The sequence below is a fragment of the Heptranchias perlo genome, chromosome 10, assembly GCF_035084215.1.
Source record: "Heptranchias perlo isolate sHepPer1 chromosome 10, sHepPer1.hap1, whole genome shotgun sequence".
In the NCBI taxonomy this organism is placed as follows: Eukaryota; Metazoa; Chordata; class Chondrichthyes; order Hexanchiformes; family Hexanchidae; genus Heptranchias; species Heptranchias perlo.
The window spans coordinates 44,963,899-44,979,556 of NC_090334.1; the positions used below are offsets into that span (position 1 = coordinate 44,963,899).

The 15,658-nt window shown below is 46.4% G+C and overlaps 1 protein-coding gene across 3 annotated transcripts in view; it reads right to left on the minus strand.

Moving 5' to 3' along the window:
* Window positions 1-1,063, minus strand: part of cdkn3 (cyclin dependent kinase inhibitor 3) — a 33,453-nt gene extending 32,390 nt beyond the window's left edge. For all 3 annotated transcript variants that reach the window (XM_067991594.1, XM_067991593.1, XM_067991592.1), the window contains exon 1: window positions 650-1,063. The gene's annotated coding sequence lies outside the window, so the exon portion shown is untranslated. The remainder of the gene's footprint in view (window positions 1-649) is intronic.
* Window positions 1,064-15,658: the final 14,595 nt, after the last annotated feature.

The following is a 15,658-nucleotide window of genomic DNA, read 5'->3' on the forward strand; positions in this document are numbered from 1 at the left end:
ATGATAGTACCCACAATAACCTGACAAAAAAAGCTACAAAAAGAGAAATAAACCCTATTATTTCCTGCTGTTTTTTTCTGACCTTGAGATATCCTGTAACATTTGTTGACAAAACAGTGGAAGGAGCCATACAATTACCAGTCTAGAGAAACTTCCAACAACAATAATTATCTCCAATTGACCATGGGACTAGTTTAGACCACTCTCCTCCAGGGGGTAACGGAAAAGGCCTTAAAGGGTCAGACCAAGTTAACAGCTAAATATTACAATCCAGCTCTAGACCAGCTTTGAGCAACATTACAGGACATCAGCTAATCTACAAGTTAAAAATGTAAACCCTTAGAAGGAATGAAGATGCATGAAAAATAGCTTCTTTAACAGGACAACCGACTAGGTTTGAAAGGGAAATTGGGAAGGAGATTAGTAGAACAGATGGTACTGTTATATGAAATTGAAATGTAGTAACAGTAGGATTTCATGGAGGGAATAAATGCAAAGCAAAAACACTGCTTCCCTTCCTCGGTTGCTATTTTTTCTCCACCACTTTAATGGCTGCTAAACCTTTCCCCTAAAATTTGAAAGTCAGTAACTGAAATCTCCCACCATATATAATATGGGCCAGGGCATTTGGCCAATGTCCCACACTTACCAGGTTCACCATGCTGTAGCAGCCCCTGCCGAGTGGCACTGTCTATCGCTCAACTCTTGGTGTGTCTCTCCACTCCTGGTGTGTGTGTGTGTTTCGCTCTCTCCCCACTCGTGCTGTATCCCTCTCTATCTCGAACTCCAGTTCTCCCTCTCTCTGATCCCTCTATCTCCAGTTCTCCCTCTCTCTGACCCCTCGATCTCTAACTCCAGTTCTCCCTCTCTCTGACCCCTCGATCTCTAACTCCAGTTCTCCCTCTCTCTGACCCCTCGATCTCGAACTCCAGTTCTCCCTCTCTCTGACCCCTCGAACTCCAGTTCTCCCTCTCTCTGACCCCTCGAACTCCAGTTCTCCCTCTCTCTGACCCCTCTATCTCTAACTCCAGTTCTCCCTCTCTCTGACCCCTCTATCTCCAGTTCTCCCTCTCTCTGACCCCTCTATCTCCAGTTCTCCCCCTCTCTGACCCCTCTATCTCCAGTTCTCCCTCTCTCTGACCCCTCGATCTCTAACTCCAGTTCTCCCTCTCTCTGACCCCTCGATCTCTAACTCCAGTTCTCCCTCTCTCTGACCCCTCGATCTCTATCTCCAGTTCTCCCTCTCTCTGACCCCTCGATCTCTAACTCCAGTTCTCCCTCTCTCTGACCCCTCGATCTCTAACTCCAGTTCTCCCTTTCTCTGACCCCTCGATCTCTAACTCCAATTCTCCTCTCTCTGACCCCTCGATCTCTATCTCCAGTTCTCCCTCTCTCTGACCCCTCGATCTCTAACTCCAGTTCTCCCTCTCTCTGACCCCTCGATCTCTAACTCCAGTTCTCCCTTTCTCTGACCCCTCGATCTCTAACTCCAATTCTCCCTCTCTCTGACCCCTCGATCTCTAACTCAAATTCTCCCTCTCTCTGACCCCTCGATCTCTAACTCCAATTCTCCCTCTCTCTGACCCCTCGATCTCTAACTCCAGTTCTCCCTCTCTCTGACCCCTCGATCTCTAACTCCAGTTCTCCCTCTCTCTGACCCCTCGATCTCTAACTCCAGTTCTCCCTCTCTCTGACCCCTCGATCTCTAACTCCAGTTCTCCCTCTCTCTGACCCCTCGATCTCTAACTCCAGTTCTCCCTCTCTCTGACCCCTCGATCTCTAACTCCAGTTCTCCCTCTCTCTGACCCCTCGATCTCTAACTCCAGTTCTCCCTCTCTCTGACCCCTCGATCTCTAACTCCAGTTCTCCCTCTCTCTGACCCCTCGATCTCTAACTCCAGTTCTCCCTCTCTCTGACCCCTCGATCTCTAACTCCAGTTCTCCCTCTCTCTGACCCCTCGATCTCTAACTCCAGTTCTCCCTCTCTCTGACCCCTCGATCTCTAACTCCAGATCTCCCTCTCTCTGACCCCTCGATCTCTAACTCCAGTTCTCCCTCTCTCTGACCCCTCGATCTCTAACTCCAGTTCTCCCTCTCTCTGACCCCTCGATCTCTAACTCAAATTCTCCCTCTCTCTGACCCCTCGATCTCTAACTCCAGTTCTCCCTCTCTCTGACCCCTCGATCTCTAACTCCAGTTCTCCCTCTCTCTGACCCCTCGATCTCTATCTCCAGTTCTCCCTCTCTCTGACCCCTCGATCACTAACTCCAGTTCTATCTCTCACTTGACCCCTCGATCTCTAACTCCAGTTCTCCCTCTCTCTGACCCCTCGATCTCTAACTCCAATTCTCCCTCTCTCTGACCCCTCGATCTCTATCTCCAGTTCTCCCTCTCTCTGACCCCTCGATCTCTATCTCCAGTTCTATCTCTCACTTGACCCCTCGATCTCTAACTCCAGTTCTCCCTCTCTCTGACCCCTCGATCTCTAACTCCAGTTCTCCCTCTCTCTGACCCCTCGATCTCTAACTCCAGTTCTCCCTCTCTCTGACCCCTCGATCTCTAACTCCAGTTCTCCCTCTCTCTGACCCCTCGATCTCTAACTCCAGTTCTCCCTCTCTCTGACCCCTCGATCTCTAACTCCAGTTCTCCCTCTCTCTGACCCCTCGATCTCTAACTCCAGTTCTCCCTCTCTCTGACCCCTCGATCTCTAACTCCAGTTCTATCTCTCTCTGACCCCTCGATCTCTAACTCCAGTTCTCCCTCTCTCTGACCCCTCGATCTCTATCTCCAGTTCTCCCTCTCTCTGACCCCTCGATCTCTATCTCCAGTTCTCCCTCTCTCTGACCCCTCGATCTCTAACTCCAGTTCTCCCTCTCTCTGACCCCTCGATCTCTAACTCCAGTTCTATCTCTCTCTGACCCCTCGATCTCTAACTCCAGTTCTATCTCTCTCTGACCCCTCGATCTCTAACTCCAGTTCTATCTCTCTCTGACCCCTCGATCTCTAACTCCAGTTCTATCTCTCTCTGACCCCTCGATCTCTATCTCCAGTTCTCCCTCTCTCTGACCCCTCGATCTCTAACTCCAGTTCTATCTCTCTCTGACCCCTCGATCTCTAACTCCAGTTCTCCCTCTCTCTGACCCTTCGATCTCTAACTCCAGTTCTCCCTCTCTCTGACCCCTCGATCTCTAACTCCAGTTCTATCTCTCTCTGACCCCTCGATCTCTAACTCCAGTTCTATCTCTCACTGACCCCTCGATCTCTAACTCCAGTTCTCCCTCTCTCTGACCCCTCGCTAACTCCAGTTCTCCCTCTCTCTGACCCCTCGATCTCTAACTCCAGTTCTCCCTCTCTCTGACCCCTCGATCTCTAACTCCAGTTCTCCCTCTCTCTGACCCCTCGATCTCTAACTCCAGTTCTCCCTCTCTCTGACCCCTCGATCTCTAACTCCAGTTCTCCCTCTCTCTGACCCCTCGATCTCTAACTCCAGTTCTCCCTCTCTCTGACCCCTCGATCTCTAACTCCAGTTCTCCCTCTCTCTGACCCCTTGATCTCTAACTCCAGTTCTCCCTCTCTCTGACCCCTCGATCTCTAACTCCAGTTCTATCTCTCTCTGACCCCTCGATCTCTAACTCCAGTTCTCCCTCTCTCTGACCCCTCGATCTCTAACTCCAGTTCTCCCTCTCTCTGACCCCTCGATCTCTAACTCCAGTTCTCCCTCTCTCTGACCCCTCGATCTCTAACTCCAGTTCTCCCTCTCTCTGACCCCTCGATCTCTAACTCCAGTTCTATCTCTCTCTGACCCCTCGATCTCTAACTCCAGTTCTCCCTCTCTCTGACCCCTCGATCTCTATCTCCAGTTCTCCCTCTCTCTGACCCCTCGATCTCTATCTCCAGTTCTCCCTCTCTCTGACCCCTCGATCTCTAACTCCAGTTCTCCCTCTCTCTGACCCCTCGATCTCTAACTCCAGTTCTATCTCTCTCTGACCCCTCGATCTCTAACTCCAGTTCTATCTCTCTCTGACCCCTCGATCTCTATCTCCAGTTCTCCCTCTCTCTGACCCCTCGATCTCTAACTCCAGTTCTATCTCTCTCTGACCCCTCGATCTCTAACTCCAGTTCTCCCTCTCTCTGACCCTTCGATCTCTAACTCCAGTTCTCCCTCTCTCTGACCCCTCGATCTCTAACTCCAGTTCTATCTCTCTCTGACCCCTCAATCTCTAACTCCAGTTCTATCTCTCACTGACCCCTCGATCTCTAACTCCAGTTCTCCCTCTCTCTGACCCCTCGCTAACTCCAGTTCTCCCTCTCTCTGACCCCTCGATCTCTAACTCCAGTTCTCCCTCTCTCTGACCCCTCGATCTCTAACTCCAGTTCTCCCTCTCTCTGACCCCTCGATCTCTAACTCCAGTTCTCCCTCTCTCTGACCCCTCGATCTCTAACTCCAGTTCTCCCTCTCTCTGACCCCTCGATCTCTAACTCCAGTTCTCCCTCTCTCTGACCCCTCGATCTCTAACTCCAGTTCTCCCTCTCTCTGACCCCTCGATCTCTAACTCCAGTTCTATCTCTCTCTGACCCCTCGATCTCTAACTCCAGTTCTCCCTCTCTCTGACCCCTCGATCTCTAACTCCAGTTCTCCCTCTCTCTGACCCCTCGATCTCTAACTCCAGTTCTATCTCTCACTTGACCCCTCGATCTCTATCTCCAGTTCTCCCTCTCTCTGACCCCTCGATCTCTAACTCCAGTTCTCCCTCTCTCTGACCCCTCGATCTCTAACTCCAGTTCTATCTCTCTCTGACCCCTCGATCTCTAACTCCAGTTCTATCTCTCTCTGACCCCTCGATCTCTAACTCCAGTTCTATCTCTCTCTGACCCCTCGATCTCTATCTCCAGTTCTCCCTCTCTCTGACCCCTCGATCTCTAACTCCAGTTCTATCTCTCTCTGACCCCTCGATCTCTAACTCCAGTTCTCCCTCTCTCTGACCCTTCGATCTCTAACTCCAGTTCTCCCTCTCTCTGACCCCTCGATCTCTAACTCCAGTTCTATCTCTCTCTGACCCCTCGATCTCTAACTCCAGTTCTATCTCTCACTGACCCCTCGATCTCTAACTCCAGTTCTCCCTCTCTCTGACCCCTCGCTAACTCCAGTTCTCCCTCTCTCTGACCCCTCGATCTCTAACTCCAGTTCTCCCTCTCTCTGACCCCTCGATCTCTAACTCCAGTTCTCCCTCTCTCTGACCCCTCGATCTCTAACTCCAGTTCTCCCTCTCTCTGACCCCTCGATCTCTAACTCCAGTTCTCCCTCTCTCTGACCCCTCGATCTCTAACTCCAGTTCTCCCTCTCTCTGACCCCTCGATCTCTAACTCCAGTTCTCCCTCTCTCTGACCCCTTGATCTCTAACTCCAGTTCTCCCTCTCTCTGACCCCTCGATCTCTAACTCCAGTTCTCCCTCTCTCTGACCCCTCGATCTCTAACTCCAGTTCTATCTCTCACTTGACCCCTCGATCTCTATCTCCAGTTCTCCCTCTCTCTGACCCCTCGATCTCTAACTCCAGTTCTCCCTCTCTCTGACCCCTCGATCTCTAACTCCAGTTCTCCCTCTCTCTGACCCCTCGATCTCTAACTCCAGTTCTCCCTCTCTCTGACCCCTCGATCTCTAACTCCAGTTCTCCCTCTCTCTGACCCCTCGATCTCTCACTCCAGTTCTATCTCTCTCTGACCCCTCGATCTCTATCTCCAGTTCTCCCTCTCTCTGACCCCTCGATCTCTAACTCCAGTTCTCCCTCTCTCTGACCCCTCGATCTCTAACTCCAGTTCTCCCTCTCTCTGACCCCTCGATCTCTAACTCCAGTTCTCCCTCTCTCTGACCCCTCGATCTCTAACTCCAGTTCTCCCTCTCTCTGACCCCTCGATCTCTAACTCCAGTTCTCCCTCTCTCTGACCCCTCGATCTCTAACTCCAGTTCTCCCTCTCTCTGACCCCTCGATCTCTAACTCCAGTTCTCCCTCTCTCTGACCCCTCGATCTCTAACTCCAGTTCTCCCTCTCTCTGACCCCTCGATCTCTAACTCCAGTTCTATCTCTCTCTGACCCCTCGATCTCTAACTCCAGTTCTCCCTCTCTCTGACCCCTCGATCTCTAACTCCAGTTCTCCCTCTCTCTGACCCCTCGATCTCTAACTCCAGTTCTATCTCTCACTTGACCCCTCGATCTCTATCTCCAGTTCTCCCTCTCTCTGACCCCTCGATCTCTAACTCCAGTTCTCCCTCTCTCTGACCCCTCGATCTCTAACTCCAGTTCTATCTCTCTCTGACCCCTCGATCTCTAACTCCAGTTCTATCTCTCTCTGACCCCTCGATCTCTAACTCCAGTTCTATCTCTCTCTGACCCCTCGATCTCTATCTCCAGTTCTCCCTCTCTCTGACCCCTCGATCTCTAACTCCAGTTCTATCTCTCTCTGACCCCTCGATCTCTAACTCCAGTTCTCCCTCTCTCTGACCCTTCGATCTCTAACTCCAGTTCTCCCTCTCTCTGACCCCTCGATCTCTAACTCCAGTTCTATCTCTCTCTGACCCCTCGATCTCTAACTCCAGTTCTATCTCTCACTGACCCCTCGATCTCTAACTCCAGTTCTCCCTCTCTCTGACCCCTCGCTAACTCCAGTTCTCCCTCTCTCTGACCCCTCGATCTCTAACTCCAGTTCTCCCTCTCTCTGACCCCTCGATCTCTAACTCCAGTTCTCCCTCTCTCTGACCCCTCGATCTCTAACTCCAGTTCTCCCTCTCTCTGACCCCTCGATCTCTAACTCCAGTTCTCCCTCTCTCTGACCCCTCGATCTCTAACTCCAGTTCTCCGTCTCTCTGACCCCTCGATCTCTAACTCCAGTTCTCCCTCTCTCTGACCCCTTGATCTCTAACTCCAGTTCTCCCTCTCTCTGACCCCTCGATCTCTAACTCCAGTTCTCCCTCTCTCTGACCCCTCGATCTCTAACTCCAGTTCTATCTCTCACTTGACCCCTCGATCTCTATCTCCAGTTCTCCCTCTCTCTGACCCCTCGATCTCTATCTCCAGTTCTCCCTCTCTCTGACCCCTCGATCTCTAACTCCAGTTCTCCCTCTCTCTGACCCCTCGATCTCTAACTCCAGTTCTCCCTCTCTCTGACCCCTCGATCTCTAACTCCAGTTCTCCCTCTCTCTGACCCCTCGATCTCTAACTCCAGTTCTCCCTCTCTCTGACCCCTCGATCTCTAACTCCAGTTCTCCCTCTCTCTGACCCCTCGATCTCTAACTCCAGTTCTCCCTCTCTCTGACCCCTCGATCTCTAACTCCAGTTCTATCTCTTCACTTGACCCTTTCACAAATACGTTTGTTTTCGATTTTTAAAAAAAATCTATTTTCGCGCGTTAGCCAATCATGTCGCTGGGCGGAATCAATCGGCGCGTTTTCCTATTGGTTGCCAGGTAGATTGGGCCACTCTCTAATGCGACAGTTCTGGTTGGTTGAATTTTCTACACTTCACCGCCCTGATTGGTTTATTGGGCAGTTCCGTGATGCGGACCCATAATCCTTTGTACCAGTGAAGGTATTCAAAACAAAGTTGCTCGAGCGGGTGTGTGGGTAGATTAGGTTTATACGCAAATAATACATACATGTGTAAAAATAGCATTTGAAACGTAAAAAATATAAACAAGTATAAACATATAGAAGTATAAAATATAAAAATTACAATAATTATGAATGGGATGTTTAGTGAGGACTAATGTAATTTGAAAAGGTAATGGATAAGTTTTTGAAAAGGAAGAGTAGAAAGGGATTTGGGGAAAAGGAAAAGAAATGGGATTAGGGTCAATTATTCTAGCTGAAGAGTCAGCACTGGCGCAGAAGCAATGGGCTGAATGGCCTCCTTCTGGACTGTAATTTCTGTGTTTCACTTGACGTTATTATCTGGAATGCACTGTCTGAAAGTGGAAGTAGATTCAATAGTGACTTTCAAAAGGGAATTGGATAAATACTTGAAGGGGAGAAAAGTGCAGGGCTAGGCGGAAGAGTAGGGGAGTGGGCTTATTGAACAGCTCTTCCAAAGAGCTGGCACAGGCACATAGGGCTGAATGGCCTTCTTTTGTGCTGTAAGATTCCATGATTCTATGTAAAGTTCATAATTAATATTATTTAGTACATAGATGACAGAAAAACATATTGTGGGCAGCTCATGTACCATATATTGTCATTTTTAATTACATTTTTAGCTTTTCCTGCTGGACTTCCAGCTCTGGTAATGTCTTGCATATATAGATCCTGTGCATCTGTGGTGTTGTACAAAGTTAGTGTCCTGGCTATGATGTATCAGCATAACTGTTCAGTGGTGCTCAGTAAATATCAGAGTGATGTGTCCAAAGTGCAATAAGCTCTGCTTGGCCAAAAATTGACAACAAAGACAACGTGGACTTTTATAGCAGCTTTAACAGGTAATACCCAGGTGTTTTACAAGGAACGGACACTGAGCAGGAATTGGAAGAGGTTTAGGGAAAGTGACCAAAGAGGTAAGTTTTAAGAAGGTTTTCAAAGGTGATGTGAGGTGTGCAAAAAGGTTTAGGAAGAGAATCTAAGTGTAGGGATTGATGGCTAAAGAGTGTGCCATTGATGGAGCAGAGGGAAGTGGAGATAGACTCCTAAGAAAGGAGAGTGTGAGCAGTTATGTAGAGCTAGAGGACATTACAGATGTAGGGTGGAGAAATTTGTAAATAAAGATGAAAATTTTGAAATCAATAACTTGAGGGATAGGGAGGTCATTGAAGACATGACTGATAGCTAAGAAGACTTAAAATGGGATAGGATGTAGTCAGTGTGGTTCTAGATGAGTTGGAGTTTGGGAGACTGAGTGTTTGAGAAGTTGAACCTGAAAGTGGTGAAGGCAGGAATAGCATTTTAATTCTGGTGTGGGTGAAGTAGAGGCAGAAGAAGGCCCATCATGCACTTGACATCTGTAGCAACTTTATGTTCTAATTTTACCAACCAGTTTTACAATGAATAAGACAACTGAGCAACAGTAAACTGGTACCATAACCTGATTTTCTAAAACTCTTTGCAGTTAATGTAATCATTTCTGATTTACAAATAAAGCCAGAAATTGTAGAGAAGAGCTACAAGACTGATCCCATATGTGAAATTGATGAGCTATTTGAAAGGATTAGAAAAGGTCAAGCACTGCAGCCTGGAAACAAGGTAATTAAAGGGGAACTTCATTGAGATATTGTAAGTAATTTGTTTATGGCTCGGTCTTTAATCAAAAAGGCAAGGAGTGTGTCTTGTTCCAAAATATGAGGTTTTATTAAGAAGTTACAATAAGTAAAAAATATGTTAAAATACAATAGTACAAGTTACAAGATAAGTAGTAAAGATGTTAAAATACGATAGTGCAAGTTATAAGTACAATTACAAGACGTTGGGATACAACCTGGCAAAGGTTTCATCTCAAGATTACACGTGAGTGTGGATTTTTACTTTCACCGCTAAGTGGAAAACTGGTAGTAGCTGTTGACTGTCTGTTAAACATCCTGCCCCATTTTTCTACCACCCGTTTTCCACCCAGTGGTGAAAGTTAAAATCTACCCCTTTGTCTCCTGGTGTGCAACCCCATAGGAGATGAAATAATATTTTTTAATTCTTGCATATCGTCTGCATTTCCTCCTCACAAACCTGATTTGCTGTTGTCACATCTTTGTTACTTTTTCATGTCAATATTTATAATGGGGGTAAAACCTCATACAAACATATCAAACATTTTATAATTGAAAAAACATATGTGAACATTTGTCACACTGTAGTTCCAAGATCTCTGGCCACTAGGTGGTGCTGTGGCACAAGGCTGTAGTTGCAGGCCTCCCGCTGCTGGTGACAATGTGGTACGAGTTGCTCAGGTCTGCCCACTATTTTGTTTCTTTCACCTGAAGTTTGGATATTTTTCCTCTGATTGTTGTGTTTCAATTCTAGTTTTCAGTGTTTTTACTTGATAAAATGGGTACTTGGAATTCTCAGCCAGTTAGCAGAGCTCCCCCCCCCCCACCCCCACTCATCTGCCTGACATGTTTCTGGCTGCTCGATTTCAGGTTGTAGCCTACCAGCCCTCATCTCGCCTGTTTGTTTTTCCTGATGATGTAGTGACTGGCCACTGATTTTGAGCCTCGACCTACCCATCCCACCCACCCTTTTCTTTCCTTGATGTTACAATATTTAACCTTAGACGACAGTCCATCTAGATCATTGTAAGGAGTCGCACAACACCAGGTTATAGTCCAACAGCTTTATTTGAAATCACAAGCTTTCGGAGCTTTGCTTCTCATGACATGTGACCCCTGAACCCTAGCTCTGCTGCCACATGACCGTCAGTGACACCTGACTCCAATCCTCACCTCCCACCTCTGCCCCCTCCCCTCCAAAATTTGGCCACTACTGAATTCTTAAAGAACAGAAATGTTTAAAAGCACTTAATATATAGTATGAATATTATAAGTGCCTGTTTGTAGCTCAAATATTAGTCTTAATTCTTTTTGACTTGCCTTTACAGTCAGCAATTACATTGTACGTGCTCATAGTACTTTGAAACTACTTGTGAAACTGGTGAAAGTCAATTACTGGTCCCAAGGGCAGGAAACAGCAGTGACAAAGGCTCGAAAGGGCATTGATTCTCACGTGCCTGCTGGTGCATTAATTTACTGATTTGCTGTGACCCTTGTGATTTATTGGTGTGCCCACTGCATTTGAATTTATTAGTTCATTAGTCCCATTGCTCCATTAATCTATTGATTTGTTAGTGTGCACACTGCTCAATTACAATCTTATTTGTGATCATTCAAAGTTTTTAAATTTTAAGAGTTGGGTTATCCAGTAATTTGAATTAAGCAATTCAAATAACAAAGCAAAGTTGGAGTTGAGTCACTCTCACAGCAGCGATAATAAATATATAAAAAGTACTGCAGTTGCTGGAAATCTAAAATAAAAATAGAAAATGCTGGAAATACTCCGCAGGTCAGGCAGCATCTGTGGAGAGAGAAACAGAGTTAACATTTCATGTCGATGACCTTTCATCAGAACTGGAAGAAGTGAATATTTAACAGTTTTTTAAGCAAGTACAGAGCCAGGCAAAGGAGGGAGGAAAGAACAAAAGTGAAGGTCTGTGATAGGGTGGAGGGCAGGGGTGATTAAATGACAAAAGGAATGATAATGGGACAAGTAAAAAAACAAAAGATGGGTCTAGAGGAACTATGAATGGCAACAGCAGGACCATTACCAGCACCTGTTGTCCGAGAAAATGGGAGCAATGGTTATGATCGGAAGTTTAGTCTGAAAGGCTGTAAAGTGCCTAATTGAAAGATGAGGTGCTGTTCCGCGAGCTTCCATTGAGCTTCGTTGGAACAGTGTAAGAGACCGAGGTCAGAGTGGGAATGGGACGGAGAATTAAATTAGCAAGCGATCGAAAGCTCAGGGTCATGCTCGTGGACTGAACAGAGGTGTTCAGCAAAGCGATCGCCCAATCTGGGTTTGGTCTCCCCATTGTAGAGGAGACCGCATGGTGAGCAGCGAATACAGTACACTAAATCGCCGTTTCACCTGGAAGGAGTGTTTGGGGCCCTGGACGGTGGGAAGGGAGGAGGTGAAAGGGCAGGTGTTGCGTCTCCTGCGCTTGCATGGGAAGATCGTGTAGCGGAGGGAACAGTCCCTTTGGAATGCTGGGAGGGGAGGGGAAGATGTATATGGTGGTGGAAGTGACGGAAATGGTGGAGGATGATCCATTGAATGTGGAGGCTGGTGGGGTGGAAGGTGAGGACAAGGGGGACCCTATCGTTCTGGGCGGGAGGTGAAGGGGTGAAGGCAGAAGTGCAGGAAATGGGACGGATAAGGTCCAGGGCCCTGTCAACCATAGTGGAGGGGAATCCGCGGTTGAGGAAAAAGGAAGACGCATTGGAAGCACATCGGAAGTATGTGTATGTATTTATGTGTGTGTGTGTGTGTGTATATTATTACACATACACAGTGCAAGGAAAGAAAAGAGCTAATTGTAATTTAACCATGAAGGCTTATACAAACAAAACATTCTTGTATATGGCATGCACAAAACATTGCTTACCATGAAAAGAAGACAACCCTTTAAGACGACAGGGCAGGACATGGCTCATTAAAGGGGACATAAATATGTCCTACTTCTCTGGACTGGTCTGACCCCCTTTGTTAACAAAGACCTGAAGCTAGGAAGTAACTGAGTGACCTGGGCTGGCTAGATGACGATGCTTCATTGATTTGGAGATCATCAAGGGTACCAACAGGGCTATGTTCTTCTAACATATGTGTCACTCAGATCGGTCAATAGAATTGGGGAGGATTCTTTGGAAATTAAAGGTATGTAAAATAGTGTATACCAGCCAGATATAGGCATTTTTAAGTGTGTCACTTCAATGTACCAGTTTCCCTGAGATCAAGGAAGATGAAATTTAAACCAACTAGTCCAGATATAGTTTCCAGTGTGGAAGGTCAATTTACTCAGAGCAAAAGATCCTGGAGGTATGGATAACGCCTCTACAGACGGAGGTTCATTACTGCAATGTCTCAGAAGGCTAACACCAATATCCCAGAGGAAGATGAGGCAGCCAGTTCATCCATGCAAGCTTATAAGGACAAGGTCTGGAAACATTGCAAACTACAAGCGTATTGACTTTAATCTCTTCAATAGATTGGCTATCAAATGCTTTTAACTTATCAGCTATATAAGGAGTCCAATCGTAAATTAATCTAACCAATTCATATCAATCTCAGACACTGATCGCAACTATAAATTTATAATCAGCAAGCAGTTACATCTGAATTACTGTGACATAACTGAACTGTCTTTGTAACCTCTTATTTGTTTCATCAATTAACCGAGTCTACTAACTATTTGCATACTCAATGTTTACATTTGTGCTGCTGACTATGATTCTAAGGTTAAATAAACAATTGCTGCTTCATAACTTTGTTGTCTGAATTCTTCTTTGATAATTGGCTAGAAATCCCTCAGTAGTTTGTGTGGATGCTGATGGGAGGTTGCTAGTGTAAATGCTAATATAATCTGAACTGGTTGATGTAAGACAGCTCGGCGAGCCAAATTTGGGCAAAATTCACTCCTAGATATAAACTGGTGGTAAACCCAGATGGTTCCTTGACGAGAAGTTAAGGTGAGGGGTTAAGGATTCATCTAATGCCCTTAGTAAATAGTCTTATCAGGGTATATATCCCAATGTTCTTACACTGTCTACAAATTTAACTTCCTATGGCACCAGTTAACATATAAAAGCCGTTTGGTCACATTCCAGCTGGTTTGCCTCTAGGAGTGGCAAATGAAATGTGCAGCTCTCAGACTGTGTTATTTGTTTAAGTTAATCCAAGTTTAACCCTCAAAGGTACCGTGAAGAAAAAACAGCACAAAAATACACATGGAGAAAATATTACATTTTGTCACATGCGTTGGACGCTTTCTTATGCTCTACAGACATATCACCCTACAGACACTGACAGATGCAAAACTTTTAATTCTATCTTGCGGAGTAGTCCAGTAATATTTACTGCAGAGACTTGGGCTTTCAACTCTTTGATCTGCACGTTTAAATTCCAACTTGGCTAATATTCATGGGACAGGCTACTGTTCTCAGTTTGATGCATGACAGTGGAGCAATCCATTCCTGGAAAAAGGAAAATAAATACTTAAACCACAGTTATCCCAGAGAAATATAACTCCTGTTTAAGGAGTAATCATGATGGTGCAGCATTAATGACAGTCAATAAAGAAGGAGCAATAAGCAATTGGGAACCTAAAAATTATTTTAAAGAATTACACAAAGGCAGAGAGATTGTTAATAAGATGAGTAATATTATTAAACTGCGTGTGGATTATTACATACAAAAATAAAATTAATTCCTGAATTTTGTAATTGAACAATTAGAAAAGCAAATGGTATGTTAGCCTTTATTGCAAGGGGGTTGGTGTATTTTTTTTAATTCGTTCGTAGGATGTGGGCATTGCTGCTGAGGCCAGCATTTATTGCCCATCCCTAATTGCCCTTGAGAAGGTGGTGGTGGTGAGCCGCTGCCTTGAACCGCTGCAGTCCGTGTGGTGAAGGTTCTCCCACAGTGCTGTTAGGAAGGGAGTTCCAGGATTTTGACCCAGCAACGATGAAGGAACGGCGATATATTTCCAAGTCGGGATGGTGTGTGGCTTGGAGGGGAACGTGCAGGTGGTGTTGTTCCCATGTGCCTGCTGCTCTTGTCCTTCTAGGTGGTAGAGGTCGTGGGTTTGGGAGGTGCTGTCGAAGAAGCCTTGGCGGGTTGCTGCAGTGCATCCTGTGGATGGTACACACTGCAGCCACTGTGCGCTGGTGGTGAAGGGAGTGAATGTTTAGGGTGGTGGAAGGGGTGCCAATCAAGCGGGCTGCTTTGTCCTGGATGGTGTCGAGCTTCTTGAGTGTTGTTGGAGCTGTATTCATCCAGGCAAGTGGAGAGTATTCCATCACACTCCTGACTTGTGCCTTGTAGATGGTGGAAAGGCTCTGGGGAGTCAGGAGGTGAGTCACTCGCCGCAGAATCCCCAGCCTTTGACCTGCTCTTGTAGCCACAGTATTTATATGGCTGGTCCAGTTAAGTTTCTGGTCAATGGTGACCCCCAGGATGTTGATGGTGGGGGATTCGGCGATGGTAATGCTGTTGAATGTCATGGGGAGGTGGTTAGACTCTCTCTTGTTGGAGATGATCATTGCCTGGCACTTGTCTGGTGCGAATGTTACTTGCCACTTATGAGCCCAAGCCTGGATGTTGTCCAGGTCTTGCTGCATGCGGGCTCGGACTGCTTCATTATTTGAGGGGTTGCGAATGGAACTGAACACTGTGCAATCGTCAGTGAACATCCCCATTTCTGACCTTATGATGGAGGGAAGGTCATTGATGAAGCAGCTGAAGATACTTGGGCCTAGGACACTGCCCTGAGTGTTTCAGAGTAAGGAGGGCTTGCTGCAATTATATAGGGCTCTGGTGAGACCACACCTGGATTACTATGTACAGTTTTAGATTCCTTACCCAAAGAAGCATATACTTGCCTTAGAGGGGGTGCGTTAAGGTTTACTAGATTGATTCCTGGATGAGAGGGTTGTCCTATGAGGAGAGATTGAGTAGAATGGGTCTATACTCTGGAGTTTCGAAGAATGAGAGGCGATCTCATTGAAACATATAAGATTATGAGGGGGGCTAGACAAGGTAGATGCTGAGAGGCTGTTTCCCCTGGCTGGAGAGTCTACAACTAGGGGGCATAGTCTCAAGATAAGGGGTGGGTCATTTAGGACCAAGATGAGGAAAAATTTCTTCACTCAAAGGGTTGTGAATCTTTTAATTCTGTAGCCCAGAGGGCTGTGGAAGCTCAGTCGTTGAGTATATTCAAGACTGAGATCGGTAGATTTTTGGACACTAAGGGAATCAAGGGGTATGGAAATAGGGTGGGAAAGTGGAGTTAAGGTCGAAGATCAGCCATTGAATGACAGAGCAGGCTCAAGGAGCTGTATGACTTACTCCTGCTCCTGTTTATGTTCTTATGAACAATACTGCATGAATTAATATTTATGTTAATAGGCATTGGCTTAGTTAATC